Genomic DNA, 24576 nt, shown 5'->3' on the forward strand with positions numbered 1-24576 from the left:
TGAAGGTCACTCACTATGGTCGGTAGACCAGTCTCAGTCACTAGAGGCTGAGCCTATTGCCTAAAGTGAATGTGGGTTCAGAGAGCTCCTAGCTTAAGATCAACGAGCAGCCCAACATTTTTTATTTGTTTTTGAGATGATACGCTTGTTTTAAGTTCTTTTATTTCTCTATTCATTTATTTTCTGACAGTTTCATTCATGTATGTTACAACTTTTAGTCATGAAAACCCCTATTGGCCTTTCATCCTCTCTCCTTCTCCCACAGAATACTTCTTCATAAGAAGTCCTCCTCCTACTTCTTTGTCTTTTTATGTGTGATCTACCACTCAGTGGCTACCTATGTGCTGAGGGTCACTGCCAGTGAGACCAAGAACTCGAGAGCTCCAACAGAGTGCTTGTTTTCCCTGTTGTCATCCATCCAGCATGAGTTATGATGTCCACTGAGTAAGCCACAAACAGAACCCAAGGGAGGGTGCTTGAATCGCACTCTGAAAGGGAAATAAAATAGGCATTGGAGGTGGATGTGTGGAGGGGATTGGGTGAGAGAGGGGATGGAGAGGGGAGCAGGGGAAGGGATTAGGAAGAGCCAGGGAGAGAGTGCTGGGGCAGAGAACAGAAATCAGAGATAGATGGCACCTCTGGGATTTGTGAGAGATCTGGGATAGAAGAGGCTCCAGGAAGTCTATGGGGACTAGCTGAGACTCTTAGCAGTGGGGAATATGGAGCTGGAAGTGGCTACCTCCTGGAGTCAGCCAGGAATTCTAGTGGAGGGATAAGGACACCAATCTACCCACAAAACCTTCAACACAGAATTTCTTCTGCCTATAAGATGTACAGGGACAAAGATGGAGCAAAGATTGAGGGAATGGCCAACCAATGACTGGCCCTACTTGAGACCCATCCTATGGGAGAGAACCAATCCCTGACACTATTAATGTTACTCTGCTATGCTTGTAGACCTAGCAAAACTCTTCTGAGAGGCCTTACCCAGCAAATCATGCAGAGACCTATAGCCAAACATGAGAGTTGAGGGAATGATTGAGGGAGCTGTGGGGGTCAAGGACTCCAAAAGGAGACCGACAGAGTCAACTAACCTGGGCCCATGGTGGCTCAAAGAGACTGAACCATCAACCAAAGAGCATGCATGGATTAGTCCTAGGCCTCCTGCACAGATTCAGCACATGGGCAACTTGGTCATCATGTGGATCCTCCAACAACTGGATCTGGGGCTCTCTGACTCTGTTGCCTCCCTTTGGATCCCACTCCCCTAGCTGGGCTGCCTTATCTGGCCTCAGTGGGAGAAGATGCACCTAGTTCTAGCGACTTAATGTGCCTGGGATGGGTTTGTTGGTACCCATGGGTGACCTCCCCTTTCTCTGAGAAGAGAAGGAGAGAGAAGAATGGGGGAAAGGGTATGCCAGGGGGTGGGGACTGGAGGGAGAGGAGGGGGACTGCGATCAGGATGTAAAGTGAATACATAAATTAAAAATAAAAAAGAAAGTGCAGATGCCCATCTGCTTGTGTGGATCTCAGTACTGTGTTTGCTTCTACCACATTCACCATACTTGGGAGACATCCTATGACTAGAACATTCATTACTGTGGGGAGCATGAACTGAGGAGCCTCAGAAGAATCTGCTCACCCCCAACTGCAAAGCAAAAATGTGGATAGTAGAGGCTCCTGGTATGCAAAGGCATGATCCTAAAGGAAGACAGTCAGATGGGCATCCCACACAGTAGAAAGGACAGCAGGATCTAGCAGCAACTGCCGCTGCCCCCACACATTGTGCATACACACAAATAAACATCATAAAAATGTTTGGAGATTTTCAGATTTTTATTTTCCTGACTCTGGTCTAAAGCACCAGAAGGTGGTCATTCCAACATTTTGTCATTGTTTTTTTGTGACCTTACGTTTCCACTTTTCTTTTTAACTATACGTTTCATAGTATTTAAACTTTATTATTTAAAACAGGCTTTCTATTTTATATTTAGTTGTCTTCTTGCATTTATCTAATATACATTTGACATAAAAGCTGAAGATGGGGGAGGCGCCTTAGAGGGAGAGGCAAGGAGGGATAAAGAGAGCTCTAGGGGAGCAACTATGAGCAAGGCACAATGGTATACACATATGAAAAGGCCTCAGTGAAATCCATTACTTTTATACCAACTAAACAATAAAACTTTAAATTGGAATATAAAACAGTTTCTAGTTGGCAATCTAGCTCAGGGGATTAAGGTCACTTGCTTCAAGCCTGAGGACCGGAGTTCAGTCTCTAGGACTGACTCCTGCATGTTGCCCCCTGACCTCCACTCAAACATTATGGTACATACATGCACACACACACACACACACACACACACACACACACACACACACACACACACACAGAGAGAGAGAGAGAGAGAGAGAGATACTCACATGTGTATGCATATGCTTGTACGTGTCGACATATGTGTGCACACACAGAAATAAACATCATAAAAATATTCAGAAAATTTCAGATTTTTATTTTCCTCTCAAGGCCACAAAAGCAGTAAAATCTATACAACCAGTATAGAAAACACTTGGGAATCTGAAACAGTTTTGGCTCTCAGTATTTTGGACATATGATAGAGAACTCGTTATGTTGTTATGAAGTTCAGCTGGCTATAGTACTATCTTATTTATTAAGACTGCCTTGCTAAAGAACTGTGAAAAAATAGTAATGGCCACCGGCATACACTTCTCATCAGCTTCCATGCATCAGCTCATATTCTCACAGAGGGCTTTCCAACAGCCCTAATAGCTTAACAATCTTTGCATAAATTAGAATCTTAAAGTAGTTAAGCACCTTTTCCAAGGTTATATGTCTATTAAAAGACATAAATAGATTTTTAGTATAAATTCTTAAAAGGTATCCAGAACACTCTGCTTTCAGAGAAGAGTGAAAAAAGGACTTATTCTTGGGCATGAACTATTAATAAGCTCATGTAAAATATAGTGGAAAGGTGGGGAAAGCTTTAACATTCATTTCTTTTTGTATTTGAAATTATACTTTAGCATTAGAGATAGCAGCAGCTAAGTAGGATAGGCCTCACTGGGACATTATATTGCCCAAGGAATGAGGTCTTAGAACTATTCTGAGAAATCTGAATGAAGTCAGGTAAGCCATAGCACTAAACTGAGACGGTTGCTGGCAATGTAACATTTCTCAGTAGAAAGCAGAGAATTACATTTTCTAATGTTTTTCTCCTTAGAAATGGGAACGTGGCTGACAGACACCTCTCATCAACCTCCTCACAGTGTCTTTCTCATAGGAGGAATCCCGAAGATATCTGTGGTTGAGGGAAATGAACCAGGGTTTAACCCATTTTTTTGTTTTCTGAGGAGCCACCAAACTTGTTTTCTGTAGTGGTTGCACTATGTTATATCCCTCCTGGAATTCCCAAAGTGTCCTCCGGCCCTACACATCTGTTGTGATGCGGACACAGGTATTTCCCCCACGAGGCTCATGTGCTGCCCTCTTGGCTCACAACGTGACAGTGTTAGTTGTGGAACCTTGACAGAAGTATAGCCTAGTGAGTAGCTATGCCATTAGGGTCAACACTGGAAAAAAGGAATGTTATTGAATTGTTACATATATTAAATTTATCATGTATATTAATTATATAGTGCATATTGATTATCTATGTTTTAAAACAAGAGTTGCCCTTTATCACTGGGGGTCGGGGGAGCAGCAGCAGCAGCTTCCATACTGTTCACCATCACTTCTAATTCTTCCTCCTCTCATTCTTCCTCCCCATTCTTTCTCCCATTTCTTTTCCTCCTTCCTTATTGGGACAGGATCTCACCATATAGGCCAGACTAACTTAACATATTATACAACATTTAATTATTAACCCTTATAATCACATTTTGAAAACAAAGCCTTCTTCACGGACATGGAGTTTTAGCTCACTGTGACTTCGATTTTCATTCTCCTAATAATTGGTGATATTGTCGATTTTGTCTTGCTATTTGTATATTTTCTTTGCAAAAAAATATAATTCAAGTCCTTTGCCCACTATAAATCAGGTTACTTATTTTGTGAGTCTTAGTGGTGGGAGTTCTTTACATAGTCTAGATATTAGTTCTTTGTCATGATATATTTACAATGTTTTTTTCCCATTTCCGAGGTTGCCCTTTTCAGTCTATCAATCATGTTTCGATGCTCAGGAAATTTTAATTAATTAATTTAGTTCCTCACTTTACACCCCTCCTCTCCTCCTGGTCCCACACTCCTTCTTCCTCCTATCCCACTCCTCTATCCCTCAGGAAAGGAAGCACCCCCCCCCCCCCAGCCCACCTCAGCACATCAAGTCAAATCAGGACGGAGCACATGCCTCTTCCTGGCAAGGCAGCCCCACCAGGGAGAAGTGATCAAAAAGCATACAATAGAGTCCATATCAGAGACAGCCCCTGCTCTCCTTACTAGGGGGCCCACACAAAGACTAAGCTGCCCATTGAGAACATACGTGCAAGGGGACTAGCTCTGTCCATGCATGGTCCTTGGTTGGTGCTTCACTCTCCGCAAGCTCCCCCACCCCCCCCTCCCCGGGCCCTTGTTAGTTAGCTCTGTTGATCTTTTTGTGGTGCTCCTTTCCCCTCTGGGTTCTTTTATCCTTCCCCGCAACTCTTCCATAAGGCTCCCTACATTCTGCCCAACATTCAGCTGTGACTCTCAGCATCTGTTTCGATCCATTGCTGGGTGGAACCTCTCAGAGGACAGCTGCTGATAGGCTTCTGTCTACAGGCAAGGACGAGTGTTGTTAATCGTGTCAGGGGAAGTAAAGCGAATTGTAAATAAATAAATACATTTGTCATGAAGACATTGGGACCAAAAAAGAAATAGTGTCAAGGTTTAGCTTGTTTCCGTGGGGTGGGTCTCAGGTTGGGCCAGGCATTGGTTGGACATTCCCTCAATCTGTGCTCTATTCCTGTACATCTTGTAGGCAGGGTGTATTTTGGGTTGAAGTTTTTGTGGGTGGGAGGGTGTTTCCCCTTCCTCCACTAGGAGTCCTGTCTGCTTAGAGGGTGGCTGCTTCAGTCTCCATGACACCCCCACCACCACTAGGGATCTTGACTGGAGTCACCTCCATATCCTCCCAGGAGCCTACCCTGTCATAGGTCTCCATCCTGTTTCAGAGATGCCCCTGCCCATGGTCTCTCTTCTCCCTGCAAGTCCTCTGCTCTCCTGCTCCTACTCTCCGCACATCTGATCCCCACCCTCCTTTCAACACCTCCTCTCCTAACCTGTTCCCTCTCTCTGACCACTTCTGCTGTTTATTCTATTTCCCTTTCTGAGTGAGATTCAAGCATCCTCTCTTGGGTCTTCCTTGTTACTTAGCTCCTTTGGGTCTGTGAATTGTAGTATGTTTACCCTGTATTATATGGCTAAAACCCATTTGTAAGTGAGCATGTACTATGCGTATCTTTCTGGGTCTGGATTACCTCACTCGGGATGATCTTTTCTAGTTCCATCCATTTGCCTGCACATTTCATGATTTCCTTGTTTTTGATAGCTGAGTAGTATTCCATTGTGTAAATGTACCATAGTTTCTTTATCTGTTCTTTGGTTGAGGGACATGTGGGTTGTTTCCACATTCTGGCTGTTATGAATAAAGCTGCTATGAACAGAGTTGGACACTCAGAGGTTTTAAATCATGATGTAACCCAGATGTAAGTAGAATCATGCGCTGTCACTTCTGTGATGGGTTCATATCACAGACATGATCAAGATCACCTTTTTGGGAACAGAACATGTATATTTTTATTACCTGGGCTGTTGGTGGTATGAGCAAGAAAGAATTCTACATTTTTTGTATATGGAAGATTTTTCTTTTTCTCTTTCTTTTTCATTTCTTTTCTATTATTTTTTTTTAAGACAGGGTTTCTCTGTGTAGCCTTGACTGTCTTAGAACTTGTTCTATAAGACCAGGTTGACATTGAACTCACAGAGATCTGACTGCTTCCTTCCAGAATCTTTATAGTTTCAGCTATTACCTCTAGGTCTTTGATATGGTTTGAGTTCACTCCTAAAGGCGATGTGAAAGTCTAGCTTCATCTTTTGCATATGGAAATTTACTTTCTAAAATATTTATCTGTATTTTATGTGTATGAGTGTTTTGCCTGAACATATATCAGTGCACTGCGTTCATATCTGGTATCCACAGAGACCAGAAGGAGGCACTGGGTAGTCTAGAACTGGAGTTGCAGATGTTGTGAGCCACCATGTAGGTGCTAGGTATACAAGAGCAACTGGTACTCTTAACATATGAGCAATCCTTCCATCCTCAACAACACTGCTTGGTTTTGTTGTTGTTTGTTTGTTTGTTTTGTTTTAAATATTTCTTTCTCTGTTTAATAATCTTGTCACTTTTATAAAAAAAATTTTTTTGACTCTTGGGGCTGGAGAGATGGTTTGTAGATAAAGAACTTGCAGCACTAGTGTGAAGTTCAGATCCCCAGCACCCATGCCATTGCCAGGTAACCATGGTGGCCTGTTTGTAATTCCATCTTACACAGTAGACAGAGACAAGAGCTCCATAGACAGCTGGCTAAATAGACTAATTATAGCAGTGAATTCTGGGAGAAGTCCTGCCTCAAAGTATAAGGCAGAGAGAGAGAGAGAGAGAGAGAGAGAGAGAGAGAGAGAGAGAGAGAGAGAGAGAGAGAGAGAGAGAGAGAGAGAGACAGAGAGAGAGACAGAGAGAGAGACAGAGAGAGACGGAGAGAAATACTAAGGAAAACGACTGGTATCAACCTCTGGCCTCCATATGTATAGGCATATATGCACATGTACCCTCCCCAACATGTGCCCCCACATGCAAACATGCATACACACAACAATATACATACCAAATCATTTGATAATATATGTATGAACTTATTTATGAGTTCTATTCTATTCCATAGATATCAGTCTGTTTTGCAGAACCATATTGATTTGATTATTATAGTTGTGCAGTCCATTTTGAAATCAAGCATGAGAGCTCTTTTTTCTTCTTTTTCAGTTCTCATGTTTGCTGTTGAAAGTCTTATCCACTCAATAGACGTTTTGAGATATATTTTTCTGACTTTGCAAACATGTTGTTGAGATGGTGGTGCGAATTGTTGAGTCTCTGGATTGCTTTGGACATTTAAACAACACTAATTTCCAATGTTCCCAAACATGAGATGAGTGTCTTTCCATGGGTGTATTCTCTCTGTTCTTTTATCCACATAGATAATTTTTTCATAACCAGTGTATCTATAATAGTAAAAGTTGAAAACAACTTAAATGGATGCCCTTCAGTGGGTGAATGGTTAAACTAATCATGCCTCTGGAACATTCTAGCACCGATGAGAAAAACTTAAGGTGCCCAAAGTAGGGGAGAGGGAGGGAGGGGGGAGGAGAGAGAGAGAGAGAGAGAGAGAGAGAGAGAGAGAGAGAGAGAGAGAGAGAGAGAGAGAGAGAGAGAGAGAGAGAAAACAGAGCTAGGGTCCCCCAAAATGGAAATTATTGGGAGATCTACTGAGCAGACTGTGGTCTCAGTCTGCAGCTGGGGCAGGAGGAAAGGCGCATACACATATAGGTCAGGACAAAAGTGATTTCACTCTAACTGAAATGCACCAAGTGTAATAAGGAGTCATATGCATTCCTGGTATCAGTGTCCATTTATGAAGCTCTCGCTAAATCCTTTCTTCTGCCTCTGGTATATTGGGAAACTGTGAGGGGAAAAAAAGCTGACCAGGGTTACTCAGGGGCAATCACAGTGGTTATGACTCGGCACAGCTGCAGTCATGTTGAATCTAATCCATAAACCATGTTCCGCCCATACCCTATATTCAACAAATAACAAACGAGCTGCTGATGTTCTCACAGTTCCTGCTGCGTCCCCAGAGAACTCTCCCGAGGAAAGTAGATCCTCAAGTGTTGTATATTGAGAGAGTCCATTTATATAACTTTTTCTGAAATGATAAAATTATAAATATGAAAGATTTGTAGTTGCCAAGCTCTAAGTAAGTGTGGCGTGCAGGCTGAAGGGAAGGGAGCGTTGTAACCAGGTGAACAGGAGGGACACTGTGGGCATGGAAGTGCTCTGGATCAGCAGTGTTGATGCTGATGTGCTGTTGTGATACTTGAGCTTTACAGAATGTTTCCACTGGGGACACTAAGTAAGTGCTACCTAGGATTTCTGCTGTCTCCTACAACTCCATGCCAATCTGTAACTGCACCAAAAATAAAAGGCATAATTTAAAGAAAAGAAGGCACAGAAGTACACATTACCTTTTAGAAAGCTTTCCATAAGATAACTGCTCACAGTAAAGAGAAATTTTATGCTGCTTGGGAAGTGGGTGGCTATTATAACTCACTTCTCAAGGTCTCTTGAGAACCAAGGGTTTTTGTTTTGATTTGTTCTAATGATGTTCAGAATCAAAGTGTTTCTAGCCTGAATAACGCTGGAAATTTTGGGCTCACAGTTGCTATTAGAAACTAATTTTCACCAAAGAGAAGAAGAAGAATGTGTCCAGGAGAGGGTGGGTGTCCTTGGCTGAGTCAGGTGGCTTTGAATTCTAGCCCTGAGGAAGGATAGCAGGCTACCAAGAAGAGACTTGATACCCTATGAGCATATACAGGGGGAGGAGGTCTCCCTCAATCACAGTCATAGGGGAGGGGAATAGGATGAAAGCGGAAGGGAAGGAGGGAGGAATGGGAAGATACAAGGGATGGAATAACAGTTGAAATGTAATATGAATTATATATATATATATAAAATTCTAACCCTGCAGCAAGACTCTTATGGCCCCAACAGGCTGGTACTTTGCAAGTACTCACCAGAAAATCGGCACTTGCACAGCTAGATACTGAGGTCTGCCTTTTATGTTGCCCAGCCCAGTCCTAGCCCTGCTCCCAGCCTTATGCATCTGTACCTAAAAGCACTAGTTTCTCCATTGTATGAGGAATGAGTGATGGAAATTTAATCCCACCAATTCTGAAAGGTTGCTAATAGTGTCTATATAGAGGAGATCTGGCTGAAGCATTACATAACTTTTTTTTTCACTTATTATGTGTACGTGTGCATGTGCCCATATATGCCATGCTGAGCTTGTGGAGGTCAGAGGATAGCTTTGTGGAATTCATTCTCTCTTACCTTCATATGGGTTCCAGGGATTGAGCCTGGGTGGTGAGGCTTAGTGGCATGTGCTCTTTCCTGCTGAAGCATCTCACTGGTCCAGGCATTAACATTTTAACTGTCAACGTATTTAAACCTTATTGCAATCTTTTGATGAGCACCTTGTTATTACTTGATAAATTAGGAAACTGTATTAGGAAGACAAAGCAGGTCCCCCCCCCCCGCGCCCCAGCCCTCTGCAATTGGATGAAGAAGCTGGGAAAAGGCAACCAGCTATCCCAGTATACCCAAGATTCAAGGGAGAACCGGGTTGTGAGACTTTTGGTGCCAATAGCAGAGAAGTCCCAGGTAACATGGTCACTCCTGATAGAATGTCAGCCCTAGGTTCATGTGAGTTCAGAATATGCATTCTTTCTGCTGCCCCTTGCCACTTCAGCTTGTTAGAGACCAGAGAGAGCTGTAAGCACTAAGGAAAGCAAGTCAAATGGGGAATTTTAAAGAGGGAAGTGGGAATAACGGTGCTGCTCAAAGCAACGAGAGAAAGTGGTAGGCAAGGAAACCTGTCTTTATACTCTATTTCGTTCAGTTTCAAAAAAATAATTGGTGAATATAAAGAAAGACAGGCAAGCAATTAAACTGGAAATGTATTCAAATGAGAAAACAAGGGAGAGGAGAATGGAATCCGAGCATTTTAAGTTGTTTAGGAAGTTTTAATAAATAACATGTGTGCCCCTCAAAAAATAAATGCTAATGAGCAAGATCTGGAGGGTGGCTTGCTGGAGGCTTGGAGATCAACCCATGCAGAACATCAGTTCAGGGTTGGATGAGCTGATGCCTCCACATGCAAGAGCACGCCTGCCTTCCTGGGATGGCAGTGCACACACATTTAACCCCCTTTCTCTCTGTTACCTGTTTTCTGAATAAATGTTCACTCTGCTGGAAAAGTGTGATATGATCCTTAGGGAGCAGAGTAACACAGGAGGCAAGATGCAGAACCAGCAATAGCTTGGCAGATGCCAAATCCAGTGACCACTGGAGCAGAGTTGGATAGCAGATGTTGTGTTACCATAGCAACTGGTAGGCAGCTCCAAATGAAGAAGGGGACTCAATTTCCAAGGACTGAGACCTGAGGGAGACCTTGAACTCTGCCTGTCTCTAGAGCTCTCTGGCTTTGGAAATGTTGGGGGCAAAGGAAGAAGTGAGAACAGACTATCACAGGCTTTTTCCTCCTTCTCCCTCCTCATTGCTACTGTGCATAAAGGAGAAAGGAAAAAAAAAAACTTATTTTAATACCAACCTTTGTTGGGAAGCAAGCTTCCAGCTGTGAATTAATGAGTTGCCTTGCTTCCAGGTGACAGGGTAGTGATCCTCATCCCAGTCAAACTGGTGCCTCCGCCCACATCCACTCTCTGCTGTCCTTCATGTCTCAGCTTCTGTTGTTAGTGACTGAGTAAGGCATATTACAGAATGACTGCTAGCAGCTCACAACCTTCCTGTTGTTCTCCCTTTCTGCACTAGACTGCCTCATTGTGCTTTGAATTAATTTTTACTAGGAAAGCCCTAATTATCATGTGAACACCACAATTACATTGCATTCTGGTTTTTATGTCAAAAGCCTTCATTAAAAAAAAAAAAAAAAAGCAAACAGCTAAAATATTTCGTGACATTTTCACCCCTTCTTGGCATTTCTTATTTTTTCCAATAGATTTCGAGCGCTAGAAAGAAACATCCCACGCTAGCCTCCCTTGAACCCCAGAAGGGTCCTTGAATCTTCATGGCCATCTGGCAAGAAGAAAGGCTCTGTGGGAAGTTGGGTTCTGCAGGGTTTCCCCCAGCCTCAGCTGGTGTTGCTAAAGCTGGGGTGTGGGGGTGTGGGTATCTCCAAAAAGCAATTTATGAGAGTTCCAGTTGCAAATAGGAAGTCTTACGTTATTTTTCATCTCATCATACAAAACTCTAGTTATTTTTAGTTTGTGTCGGTGTTCATAATATGAGAATCAATGGCCTATATATACAATTTTAAGCTTTGTAAATGTTTGTGGAGGTACGAGCCTATAAGCTTTATAAAGACAGTTTTAATCCATGTACCGTACAACATGTTATTTAAATGTATAAATCAAGGGCTGGAGACATGGCTCAGCAGTTAAGAGCACTTACTGCTCTAGAAGAGCTTACAAATGCCTATAACTCCTGTTCCATGGGACCTGATGCCTTCTTCTGGCCTGTGTCAGTACTTGCATGCATGTAGTACATTTAACCTCATGCAGGCACATATATGTGTGTGTATATATATATATATATATATATATATATATATATATATATATATATATATATATATATATATATATATGCACACATAAACACATACATGCACAAATAAATAAATAAGTGACAGATAGACCTTCAGAGCATGAAAATCAATACTTTTCAGTATGCATGTCTGCAGAATCATCATGCACCACCCGGAACCTGAAAACAGCTCATTATTCACAAAAGAAGTCCCACATCCCTGTGTTTTACTTCCTTTTATATTTATCCCCTGGTCCCTTGTCTCTTAGATTCTGGCTAACACTTGTATAAATAGTTAACATAAAAAGAGGCACACGAGTGTGGACTTTTATATCTATTTTCTCTCATTTAACATAATGTTTTCAAGGTCTGCCTGTGGTGTTGCATGAGCAATCATTTTATTCCTTTATATGGCTAAGTAATATTCTGTTGCGTACGTTTCAAAATAGCCTTAAGTAATATAAAACATCTTGGGGTAACTATAACCAAGCAGGTAAAAGCGTTATATGATAAAAAGCTTCAAGTCTTTAAAGAAAGAAATTGAAGATTTCAGGAGATGGAAAGATCTCCCATGCTCATGGACTGGTAGGAGTAATATAGTAAAAATGGCCATCCTACTAAAAGCAACCCACAGATTCAATGCAACCTCATCAAAATTCAAAGACAATTCTTTACAGACCTGGAAAGAATAATACTCAAGTTCATATGAAAACAAAAAACAAAAGACAAAAAAACCCAGGATAGCTAAAATAATACTGAACAACACAGGAACTTCTGGATGTATCACTATCTTTGATTTCAAAGTGTACTACAGAGCAATATTAATAAAAATTACATGGTATTACCATAAAAACAGACACATTGATCAATGGAATCAAATAGAGGACCTAGACATAAACCAAATACCTACAGACATCCGATATTTGATAAAGAACTCAGAAATGCATACTGGAAAACAAACAAAGTATCTTCAACAAATGGTGCTGGTCAAACTGAATGTCTGCCTGTAGAAGAGTGCAAATAGATCTATATTTATCACTCTGCACAAAACTCAAGCCCAACTGGATCAAAGACCTCACCATAAACCCATCCACACTGAACCTGCTAGAAGATAAAAAGGGGACTAGCCTTGAATGCATTGGTGTGGGAGACAACTTTTTGAACAGAACACCAATTGTGCAGGCACTAAGATCAATAATTAATAAACGGAACCTTATAAAACTGCAAAGTTTCTGTTATAGGCAAAGGACACTGTCTACAGGACAAAGAGGCAGCCCACAGACTAGGAAAAGATATTTACCAACTCCACATCTGATAGAGTTCTAATATTCTAAATATATAAATAATTCAAGAAACTGGGTGTTAAAAACTAAATAATCCAATTAAAAGATGGCATACAGATCTAACCAGAGAATTCTCAGTAGAGGAATCTCAAATGGCCAAGAAGCACTTACATAAATGTTCAATATCGTTAACCATCAGGGAAATGCAAATCAAAGCCACTTTGAGATTCCATCTTACACCTGCCAGAATGGCTAAGATCAAATACACAAGTGACAGCTCAAGACAGTGAAGTGGTAAAGCAAGGGAAACACTCCTCCATTGCTGGTGGGTGGGTAAACTTATACAATTACTATGGAAATCAACACGGCAGTTCCTCAGAAAGTTTGCAATTGATCTTCCTCAAGCACCAGCTGTATCACTCTTGGGCATATACCCAAAGGACACTTGATTCTATCACAAACTTGTTCAACTATGTTCACTGTGGCTTCATACATAACAGCCAGAAACTGGAAACAACCTAGATGGTCTTCAACTGAAGAATGGACAAAGAAAATGTGGTACATTTACACAATGACATACTACTCAGATGTTCAAAAAATGACATAATGAAATTTGAAGGAAAAGAGTGAAACTAGGAAAAAAAAATCATGCTGAGTGAGGTAACCCAGAACCAGAAAGGCAAATATGCCATGTACTCACCTATAAGCAGATATTAGCTGCTGTGTAAATGTAAGCTACAATCCACAGACCTAGAGAGATTAGGTAACGAGGAATGTCTTAGGGGGAAGCATGAATCTCCCTGGGAAGGGGAAATAGAATTGATTTTGAGGATGGATGGTTGAGGGGCAGGTGGAGACAGGAGGAGGACAGATCAGGTGGGTAAAGATAGAGGGAGAGAGTGTGGGGAAAGATGGCTGGAATTGGGGGCAGTATGGAAACCTAGTGCAGTAGAAATTTCCTGGAATCTATGAGGGTTTCTTGGGAGAGGACTCCTAGTAATGGCAGATAAAGAGTCTGAACTGGCCAGCTTTTATAGCCAGGCAAGGCTTCCAGTGGTGAGACGAGTTACATTCCATTGAGTTGTTGGCTGAGGACGTTCCATGGAGATCCCCAAATAACCCAGGCTACTGTTAGGACAGAGGGTCACTCTCTGAAAACTGATGGCAGGGACCTCATTGCCAAGGACAACTTTCACACAACTCATCGAGTGCAGAGAGGTTGAGGTGGTGTGGGCATCCAGCCTTTGACCCTATATTCTAGTCTCTTTGTCATAGGACGCTTCTCTGCAAGGTGATGGAAAGAGAAACCTGGATACTAAACCAGCCATAAAACCCTCCACCTATAACCTGTCTTGCCTGCAAGATGTGCTAGAGCAATGGTGGCTTAGAATGTGTGGGAGTTTGTTTTTAAATTTTTATTATTTTATTAATTTACTCAGATTACAACTCAATTGTTATCCCATCACTTATATCCTCCCATTCTTCCCTCCCTTCCTCCTGCTTTCACCCTATTCCCCTCCCCTAGGTCTAAGACCAAGGGGGACCTCCTCCCCCACTATATGGTCATAAGCTATCGAGTCTCATCTTGGTAGCCTGCTTATTCTTTCTTTGAGTGCCATCAGGCCTCCCCACCAAGGGGAGGTGGTCAAATATGGGGCACCAGAGTTCGTATCAGAGTCAGTCCCCACTCTCCACATAACTGTGGAGAATACGCTGTCTGTCCATTGGGTAGATCAGAGTAGGGGGTTCGACGTTTCCTACTTGTATTGTCTTTGGAGTGATCATCAATGTGTGGTTTAACTAGAGGCCCACATTAAAAGAGAGAGACCATGCCCTGTACTCCCTGGATGGCCAAGAACCAGAGACTGCATAGCCCAGAGGCCGAGGGTGGAGCCAAAGAGGACTGGTCTAAAGAAAAATAAATCAATGAAATGCTTCCTAATGGTATTCTGCTATATTCATAGATTGGTACCTCATCCTGTTGTCATCAGAAAGTCTTCCTCCAGCAGCAGTCGATGGGAGCAGGCACAGAGACCCACAGGCAGACAGTATTTGAAGAGATGGTCTAAATTGGAGTTCTCTATCAGGTTCCTCCGGGACACCAGGAGAACATATCTCCCATCGAACGGACTAGTCAGGGCTCAGTTGGGCTCATAAAGACTGATGTGGAAAGCATGGGCCCTCAAGGGTCTGCACTAGGTCCTCTGTATATATGTTAGGCTGTTACTTGGTGAGACTCCTAACAGCGGGAATGGGCGTCATCCCTGACTCTCTTGCCTGCTCTTGAGACTCTTTTCCTTCTACTGGGTTGCCTTGTCCAGCCTTGTCTTACTGTGTCTTGTTTTGTCCTGCTTGGCTGTTGTCCCTTGGAGCCCTGCTCTTTTCTGAAGAGGAAGTGGAGGGGGAGTGGATTTGGGGGAGAAAGGAGGTGAGGGAGGATATAATAAGTTGGAGGGAGGGGAAACTGTGATTGGGAAGTATTGCGTGAGAGAAGAATCTATTTTCAATAAAAAATAATATTCTTTTGTAGATTCCATACCACTGTTTTATTTGTCCATCTATTATTAACCTGGATAAGCAGCCAAATTTTATAATACATCCATTATCTATATAATCATGTAGTGTGAGTGAGTGTATGTGTGTGTGTGTGTGTGTGTGTGCATGTGCATGCCTTCATTTTTACAGGTAGTATTCAGCTAGATAGATTCACCTGTGATCCTAGAACCTAGGAGGCCATGACAGGAGGATTATGAGTTCTAGTCTAGCCTGAGCTGAATATCAAGTTTCAGCCCAGCATGGTTATAGAATGAGAACTTGTCTCAAAACCACAAATGAAACACAAATAGGCAATATTTGAAGAAATGTATTTTTTGTTTGTGTATGTTTACGATCTATGTATGTGTACACATTTTCATGTATGTGAGTGCATACACATGAGTGACACAGCGTGTGGAGGTTAGAGGACAGCCTCAGTTGTTGGCTGTCAGCTTCTGCTCTGTTTTACATGGGCTCTCTTATGCTTTGCAGCTGTGAAAGACAGGTTAGCAGGCCTGAGACGTCAGTGTGTTCTCCTGTCTCCACCTCCACCCTCAGCCTAGGAAGGCTAGGATTATAGGCACACACCACTGCATCTGTATTTAAGTGGATTCTTGGGCTATGAACTCAAGTCCTCATGTTTAAGAAGCAAGTGCTTAACTCAGTGATCTGTCTCTCCTGCCCTCAAAGCATGTTACATCAACAAGGCGCTAGTAACACATGAGTGCTGGAGGCTCCATAGAGTGAGTGACTCTTTATTTGCTGGGGTCAGGGCCATGAGGGCTAGGACATTTAGGGCAGAAGCCATCCACCAGCTGTCATGGAAACATCTCAATATCATAAGAACTTCTACAGCCATATGTTTGTGCAGAAGCTGAATCGTCTTCTTATGTCATGTTCTGGTAGATTCTCTGCGAGGGTTAAATGAGGTCAGAAAGGCAGAAGGACCTGGGCTTCCTATTCAGAAACATGTGATAGCTTGCCATGGATAGTAAACACAAGTTTGGAAGTCCCATTTCTCATTCTTTGTATCCAGTATGGCCCCTGCAGCTGAGAGAGTCTCTACCCTAAAAGCCAGTTTGATTATGCATCTAAAGAGAGCTCTTAGAACTATGGCAGCCACAGGCATACTACTGAGACAGCAGGAGGAAATTCTCCTGCATGGGCCCCCTGGCACCTTCTCCGGAAAAAGAGTAGGAGGAATCTGGCTGGAGTTTGATGCAACAGCCTGCCGATGTGGCTATGGGGAGACAGGAAGCAGATGTGTCCAAACAAAGCCCTCTCTTTTCTATCTTCTTTCTTAGTTTACGTGCCCAGACTATCCTTTGAGTCAACTGATACCTCTTAGTCTTTTCATTTTTTCCCATTACATCTCAGAATTTAGTAGGGCACAGGTCCTGATAAAAAGCTTCTTGTCCAAGATCAAATACGGACAGATAGTGAGTGGGCAAGCTGGTTTGAAGACAGAGTTCTCTTGGTTGCTAGTTGGGTCTTCTTACCAGAGACCCTTCTAGATGAGGAGCAAGTTGACCAAAGCAGCTGGAATGAGTAAAGTATTGAACTCCTCCAAGTCATAATGGTGCCCTGTACCATTGTTGACCCAAGCTTGCACTCAAAGTGTGGCTTCCTATGACCTGTCTTACCCTGGTGTTACTACAGCCATGTGAACTAAAGGAAGTTTTAATGACAGAGGTCTAATGATAGTTTTATTTAAGAAGACTGAGAATGCTTTACTGGGTAGCCACACATTCAAGTGTATGTGGGTAGCACAATTTAGAATTTACTATTAAAAAAAAAAAAAGACACAAAGTTGGGCGAATGGGGAAGTAGTCTAGATCTCAGAGGTATTGGGGTAGAGGGTAAATATGGTCAAAATACATAGAAAGAAATTCTTAAAGAACATTAATGAAAAAATTGTAAAGTAGTTAGAAACAGGACCAATGCAAATACAAAGAAAGGATTTATTATTAAAAAAAAAAGATGACGGGATTAAAGAGTGGTATTTTGGGAAGTTTTATATGAGAAAGTATAGGCACATTTTAAAAACTATTTTGCTGTAGTTTCTTAATGCCTCTACCTCCCTTCCACCATCTGTCAACACTAGGTAAGAGAGAAAGAAGGTTAGTGAGGAGAGGGGGCGGAGTTCTCTTTGGCTACTTCTGGCTGTTTAGAGTGATCTGAGTTCTTTGACAAAATAACAATCTCAGTCATCAGGACATCCAGCAGTCCAGCAACAGCAAACACAGCAGACAAACCAGCAGCCTTCTTCCCCTTTGATGCTTCCCTCGAAGTTTTTTTCAAAACTCCCCTCAAATCATTCTTTTCTCTTTCACAGAGTGTCTTTTTCCTTTCCAGAGGTGTTTACTAACTATCTCGTCCAAGTGTCCTCGTTCTTTTTCTTTCTCTGGGCTCTGCTCTTTGTTTTGTTTTAATTTATATATTCACTTTGCATCCTGATTGTATTCCTCCTCCTTCCTGGCCCCTCCCTCCCACCCTCTCCTCTTCCCCTATACCTCCTCCCCTTGTCCTCAGAAAAGATGAGCCCAACCCCCCAACCCTAGCACATCAACTCACATCAGAATTAAACTCATTCTCACCCACTGAGGCCAGGCAAGGCAGCCAGGTTAGAACTAAGCCAGGGAAGCAGGCAACAGGGTCCATGTTATAGACAGCACCCACTCATTAAGGGGCCCATTTGGTTACATATGTGTATGGAGCCTAGGTGCAGTCCATGCATGCTGTTTGGTTGGTACTTCCATCTCTGTCTAGGTTAGTTGACTCTGTTGGTCCTTGCAGCATTCTTGTCTCCTTTTATCCTTCCCTCCAACTCTTCTACAGGACTCCCCAGCTTTGCCTAATACTAGGCTATGAGGCTCAGCTTCTGATTAGACCAGCTGCTGGAGTTGGGGGAGGGGTCTCTTGAGAATGGTTAAGTTAGGCCCCTGTCTGTAAACACAGCAGAGTATCCGTAACCCTCTCAGAGTCCTCAGAATTCAACTATCTGCTGCTGGCAAAGACCACTCGCCTTTCCAAGCCTGCATGAGATACTTATTAGCTGTGGACAAATTGAAAACAGCCCCATATCTCACACTTGGGATTAACACAAAAACATAACATAAGCGGGTTTTTAAAGAAACCAAAACTTCCGCTACAAAGGAGCAGGGTGAGTGCCTGGTGGGGGCCACTTCCTGGTCCACAGATGGTACTTCTTGCTTCTCACGTGGTAAAAGCCCCTGTGAGAAGGGAAGCATTTCCATCCAGCAAGGTGATCTCATCACCTCTCAAAGGCTCCACTTTCACTGACGATGAAGGGTAGACATGTCTTAAGCACATCTAACCCCAGTTCACACTGGCATAAATGGCAACAAAAGCTTCTCCACTAGCGAGAGGTGCATAACAGGCTGGGACCTAAGTGTACAGGAGAAGGTGCTCATCCTCATCCTCAAAGCCCTGGCTCTTCATCTTGCCTCACCGATGCCCTCATTGCCTTCATACCAACGCCCTTTCCTGGATGGTTGTAAGGAGGTGTCTGGGAGAGACATGGGTGATGTATTGTTGTATTCACAGGAGGGAGACCCTATTTTCCTATTGCAGCATAGGAACCCTTCTTTTCTTCCAGTTAGGCTCTAGGGGCTTGTATGTGGGCCCCGAGGCAGAGGCAATCACCATGGAAATGCCACGAGCCAGCTGACGCTTTGCTGTGGGGTGGAAGTTTGGGGGTCAGGTGTGGTGGTCCTTTCCCAGTCAGGCATTAGAAGAAGCCCGATCTCCATGGACTTCTGTGTATAGAATGGAGCTGAGCTGCAGCTCTCATGGTGTCAGTCTGAGGATGCGGGCGTTTCCAATCTAGCTTCTGCCGCTTCTCTTTTGTCATTTATGTCACACTGTCCAACCTTTGCCCCCTCAGCAACACCTCCACAGTCTTTCTGCAAAATCAGCACTCCATTGGTGTGTTTTTTCTTTAATAGGCTCTCTCAAAAAAAAAAAATTTTTTTTTTAGAAACAGAACCTTTCAACACTAGAAATAAAAACAGTCTGTGTATCACGCTAAAATTATAAGGCTGGCATCAAACTGAATAAGATAAACAATATTCACTAATTTCACCTAGACCCTCTTGCCTACAAAGGTATGCATATACTTGTTCTGAGATAGCTTCTTGTTTTTTGAATGTGTGTGAGTGACTGTAGATGATGGTGTGTGTGTGTGTGTGTGTGTGTGTGTGTGTGTGTGTGTGTGTGTGTGTGTGTTTCTATCTACTGCACCATCTCCCTAGTCCCAATTTCTTAATTGAAAAGGAACAGTTATCAGGTATTTTGAAGTGTTTAAGGCTGTCAAGTATTTCCAAGTATTGAAGACATGCTAGTCCCAGACACAGGCTTTCTCTTTAAGTAGGTGCATGGGAAGATATTTGAAAGCAGAATGGCTTCCTTGCTGAGTGATTCAGTGACATTGCATGGCATGCTTATGGCCACCTGTTCAGTACTCAGAGGTGTTCACAAATATGTAAATTAAATGACTGCCCTTCTTTCGTCTCTCTGAGGGGACACTGCTAGGCCTAACATCTTGTGCCCTATTCATGGTCTGTGCCATTATCTTTGGGGACCTGCTCACGTTGATATCCTGCCTGCCTCCTGTTTCCTCCTGGGCCGTCTCTAGAGGCTGTATGGATGCTGACTATTAGCCATGGGCCTTTATCAGTGACCAAACTGCATTTGTGCTTATTGGGTCTTTCTTGTGAGAGCAGAGTGTGGAGTTAGGGACCTCTCATCCTTGGGGAAGAGAGAAGACACACATGAGCAGCTTATGGAATAAGATTCAGTAAGCTCCAAAGCCAGGCAGCAATGTGACAGGTTTACTGAGCTTAAAAAAAAAAAAAAAAACCCACTGAAATGCCTATTTCCTATATGCATGATTTTCTTTAAGAATGCTATCTCTTGGTTTTATTTGTTTCTTCTCTTGGTTTTATTTGTTTCTTTGCTGTGAGAAAAATGGAGGAGTGACAGGTTACTACAGAAAGGTTGTTGTGAAAGTTGAGAACGAAGAGCTTTCTGGGTTTGTCAGATATAGTTGGATGTGGTGGCGGTGGAGAGCAACATAAGGAACAATTCCAAAGCTTTTAAAGCAGAGGTAGGAAGGCAGGACAAGGTGGTGGTGATGGTGGGTGGGATGGGAGGATGTCAGCCTGGGTGAGAGTGGGCCCTGAATGACTGGCTAAGGACTTGGGGTCAGAAATTTCATACCTATCCTCTTGTTTTTGTTTTTTAAATTCACTTATTTATTTTAACTTAGAAGCACCAGGATCCAGTAGAACTTCAGGAAGCCAGTGCAGCATAGACAATAGTGTTCTGGTTTACTTTCTATTACTGTGATAAAGTCCAAGACCAAAAGCTACTTGGAAAGGAAAGGGTTTATTTGGCTTTCGCTTGCCATTACAGGGCACCATCAAGGGGAGTCAAACCCTGAGCCTGGAGGCAGGAAGTGAAGCAGAGACCACGGAGGAGTGATACTTACTGGCTTGCTCATCATGGCTTGTTCATTTTTTTTTCCTTATATCCCAGACCACCTGCCCAGGGGTGGCATGGCCCACAGTGGCCTAGGCTTTCCAATGTCAACCATTAATCAAGAAAATGTCAATATGATGGGCTTTTTTCTTTTTCTTTGTTGAGGCTCCTTCCTCTAAGATGACTCTAGTTTGTGTCATGATTACAAAAAAAAATCTAGCTATTATAGATAGGAAAACTTTTCCCTCCACGAGGAAATAAGGAGAGTAGGTAAGGTTTTCTTCCCTACATAGGTGGTTTATAATGTCAGACTTGGAGCTGTTGCAACCTCATTTAGACCATGAGGATCCTTCCACCCATCCATAGGCTCTGAGTGCCAACATCAAAGAGTAGACGGAACTCTGGGCCTTCTGCCAGACACGTGATATTTGACTGCAAGTCACATGCTCAGGAACACTAGGAGATGGGTCTTTCCATGCCGAGGATCTCTTCTTCTATGTGCTCGGCTGCCATTTTCCTCTACTGTTAGAGTACATGAGGCTGGGGCATTCCTGTTACTTGGCTTTGGCTTTGAGACAGGGTCTCACTATGTAGTCCAGGCTGACCTCAAATTTGCAATTCTCTCACCTCAGCCTTCCAAATGGTGGGTGGCATTACAGGCATCACAAATATTATTACAAGTACTATTACAGGTGGCATTACTCCGGCCAGCTCAGAGCTCCTGCTATTGTTGAAACATTTAGGGCTGATGTCTTAGTTAGGGTTTCTATTGCTGCTGTGATGAAACACCATGACCAAAAGCAAGTTGGCCAGGGAAAGGGTTTATTCGGCTTACACTTCCACATCATAATCCATCACTGAAGGAAGTCAGGGCAGGAACTCAAATGGAGCAGGAACCTGGAGGCAGGAGCTGATGCAGAGGCCACGGAGGGGTGCTGCTTACTGCTTTGCTCTTCGTGGCTTGCTCAGCCTGCTTTCTTATAAAGCCCATGACCGCTTACCCAGGGATGACCCCATCCCCGTGAGCTGGGCCCTCCCCTCATCAGTTACTAACTAAGAGAATGCCCTGCAACCAGATCTGATGGAGACATTTTTTCTTGATTGAGGTTCCCTCTTTTCACATGACTATAGCTTGTATCAAGCTGACATAAAACTAGTCACCACAGCTGAGGATTTCACTCAGTGATAGAGTATTCTTCTAACCCCAGGGTCAACCCTCTTCCCCTCAGTACCACCTACATACAAAGAGTAACCAAAACATTTGGATAGTTGTAATATTTGAAGTTATTATCAAGTGCTTACAGTACCAGATACCATGCTCTCTTTAATAGAACATCCTTAAAGCAGCAATGGTTACAGTGAAAAATTCCAAAGGTCAGAGTATGGGTGACCTGCCTTAGGCTTTGTAGCTAATGGATTCCTAATGGCAAAAATGCATGCTGAGGGCAATAGTGCCTTCAAGGAAATTTGTGATGTCTTAGTCACATCCACAGGCAGTTAGGGAGTAAGTGAACATATGGGCTGAGGGCACACATCCCTTTTTGTAGACTGCATTTGGTAAGGCTATGATTCCCTTCTTTCTTGCATTGGCTCTCTGCTTCTCCAGGGAGCAGATGCCCCAGGCTGGAACTGACCAATACACTAGTTACTTGGCTCATTGCCCTGGAAAGCACCGAGAAATATAGCTTAAGAAGGGAAGGTGTATTTGTGCTCTTGGTTGGAGGGAACATGGTTCATAGTGACAGAGAAGGCATAGTGCCAGGAGTGTGAGGTGGCTGGTTTCACTGTGTCCAAAGTCAAAAAGCAGAGAGAGAGAGAGAAGAATGGTGGTCTCAGCTTGTTTTCTCCTTTTTCCCTTATTATTTGGTCTGGAATGCAAGTCTACGGGGTGGTGTTGCCCACATTCAGGGAGGGCCTTCTTTCCTCAGTGAAGCCTCTCTGGGAATACCCTCACAGGCACCTGAGAGACGTGTCTAGGTGTTCCAAAGCCGGTCAAGCTTCTGGTGAGCCTTTTGTAGGAGTTTGAGAAGGTGCATTTCAATCATGTCTGTCTGCAGTGTTGTAGATGTTGCCTGGCCTGCCTGTGGTGGGGGAGAGAATGAATGGAAACTCTGTATGGGGACCTGGGGGACCTCATTTTACCTTTGTCCACACAGCACCCCAACAATTGTAGTGATCCTCCATCTTCTGCATTTGAAGTGATGATAATCACTAGCCTGCCAAACTAATCTACCATTATAAAAACCCCTGGAGGACTAGAGCAATAACTTGTACTAGGCATGTATTGTGGGCCAGTCTCTGAGCCAAGCAGTGACAATGCAATAATGTCTTTGAATCCCACAAGCCCTGCTTCCTGCCTAACCACCAAATAGAGTTTAGGCTTTGTAGTCTGATCTAAGACCATGTTCCAGCTCCATCAGTTGTTTCTTAAGTGACTTTGGATGGTTAACCTAGAGCCTTGGTGTGTCTGATCAGTACTTAATCAGTTTTCTGTAGCTAATAATATAATACCATAATCTATGGAAATGGTAAAAAAATTTTTGATTTGGTTCACAGTTCTAGTCCAAAGATAAGAGCCTGAATCTATTGATAGACTTATTATGAGTAGAGTACCAAAGTGACACAGGCCATCAAATGTTGGAAGTGACACAGGCCATCAAATGTTGGAAGACAAGAAGTTTATGAGATACAGCCAGACCCACACTGGAGATAACTTTTTAATCCCTTACCTGCATAAGTGGACTAATTCATCTAAGAGGGCACAGTACTAATCAAATCCCTTAAAGATCCTTCCTGGGAGAGTGCAATGGGGACTTGAGGCAGGCACATATCACATTTCTCCTTAACGCTCTCATTGGTGTTTGTAGAATTCTGTTTCTTTCCTGTGTAGTGATCTAGTGCCCAGAAATCCACTGTGTAAAGTCTCAAGATCCATGGCAGAGAGATCTTTGAATCTTGTGGGAACCCCACTATTGAGGTTCATCTTTGTACCTCAAAGGGTCTCTAACAAGCCGCTATGGCCATGGGTACCCCCACTGGCTCCTACGAGGCCCTGGACTGCCAGAATAACGAGAAGATGCATTACATGGGGTGTCTCAAAGGCTTTGGACACATCAGCAGAACCATTGCACCTGCTCTGGCTAGTAAGAAACTGAAGGCTGTGGAATGGGGAAGGCCAATAAACTCATGATTGTGATGGACAGTACTGAAAAGTAATCTAAATTGAGTGCAAATACCATCCTGGGGGTGTCCCTGCCTGCCTGCAAAGCCAGTCCTGTAGAAAAGGGAGTGCCTCTGTACTGCCACATCACTGGCTTAGCTAGAAACCCTAAAGTCATCTGCCAGTCTTGGCTTTCAACATGATCAATGGTGGTTCTCAAGCTAGCAACAATCTGGCAATGCAAGGGTTCATGATCCTCCCTGTGGGTGTGTCCTGTGTCCAGGAAGCCACACACGTTGACAAGAAGTCCTACAATTGCCTCATGCTCACAGTGAACCAGATCGGCTCTGTGACTGAGTCTCTACAGGGGTCCAAGCTGGCCAGGTGCAATGTTGCGGGCATCATGGTTCCCATTGCTTTGAGGAGACTTAGGAGACTATTTTCATTGCTGGCCTGGTGGTGAGGATGTGCTCTGGGCAGCTTGAAATTGGTGTGCCTTGCTGATCTGAGTGCCTGGACAAATACAATCCAAGTCTCAGAGTTGAGGAGGTGCTAGGAAGTTTGTCAGCAGGTCCCTCATGACTCCCCTCTCCCCTGGCCAAGCAAATCATGGGCTGGCAATACCTGGAGCCCTCAGTAAATGGCAGCTACTTAGATTCTATCCCTG

The 24576-nt window shown here is 43.2% G+C and overlaps 1 pseudogene; it reads left to right on the top strand.

The window, feature by feature from the left end:
- The first annotated feature begins 23669 nt into the window (after positions 1–23669).
- LOC127191931 (alpha-enolase-like) lies at positions 23670–24372 on the top strand (annotated as a pseudogene).
- Positions 24373–24576: the final 204 nt, after the last annotated feature.

Source organism: Acomys russatus, chromosome 7, assembly GCF_903995435.1.
Source record: "Acomys russatus chromosome 7, mAcoRus1.1, whole genome shotgun sequence".
NCBI lineage: Eukaryota > Metazoa > Chordata > Mammalia > Rodentia > Muridae > Acomys > Acomys russatus.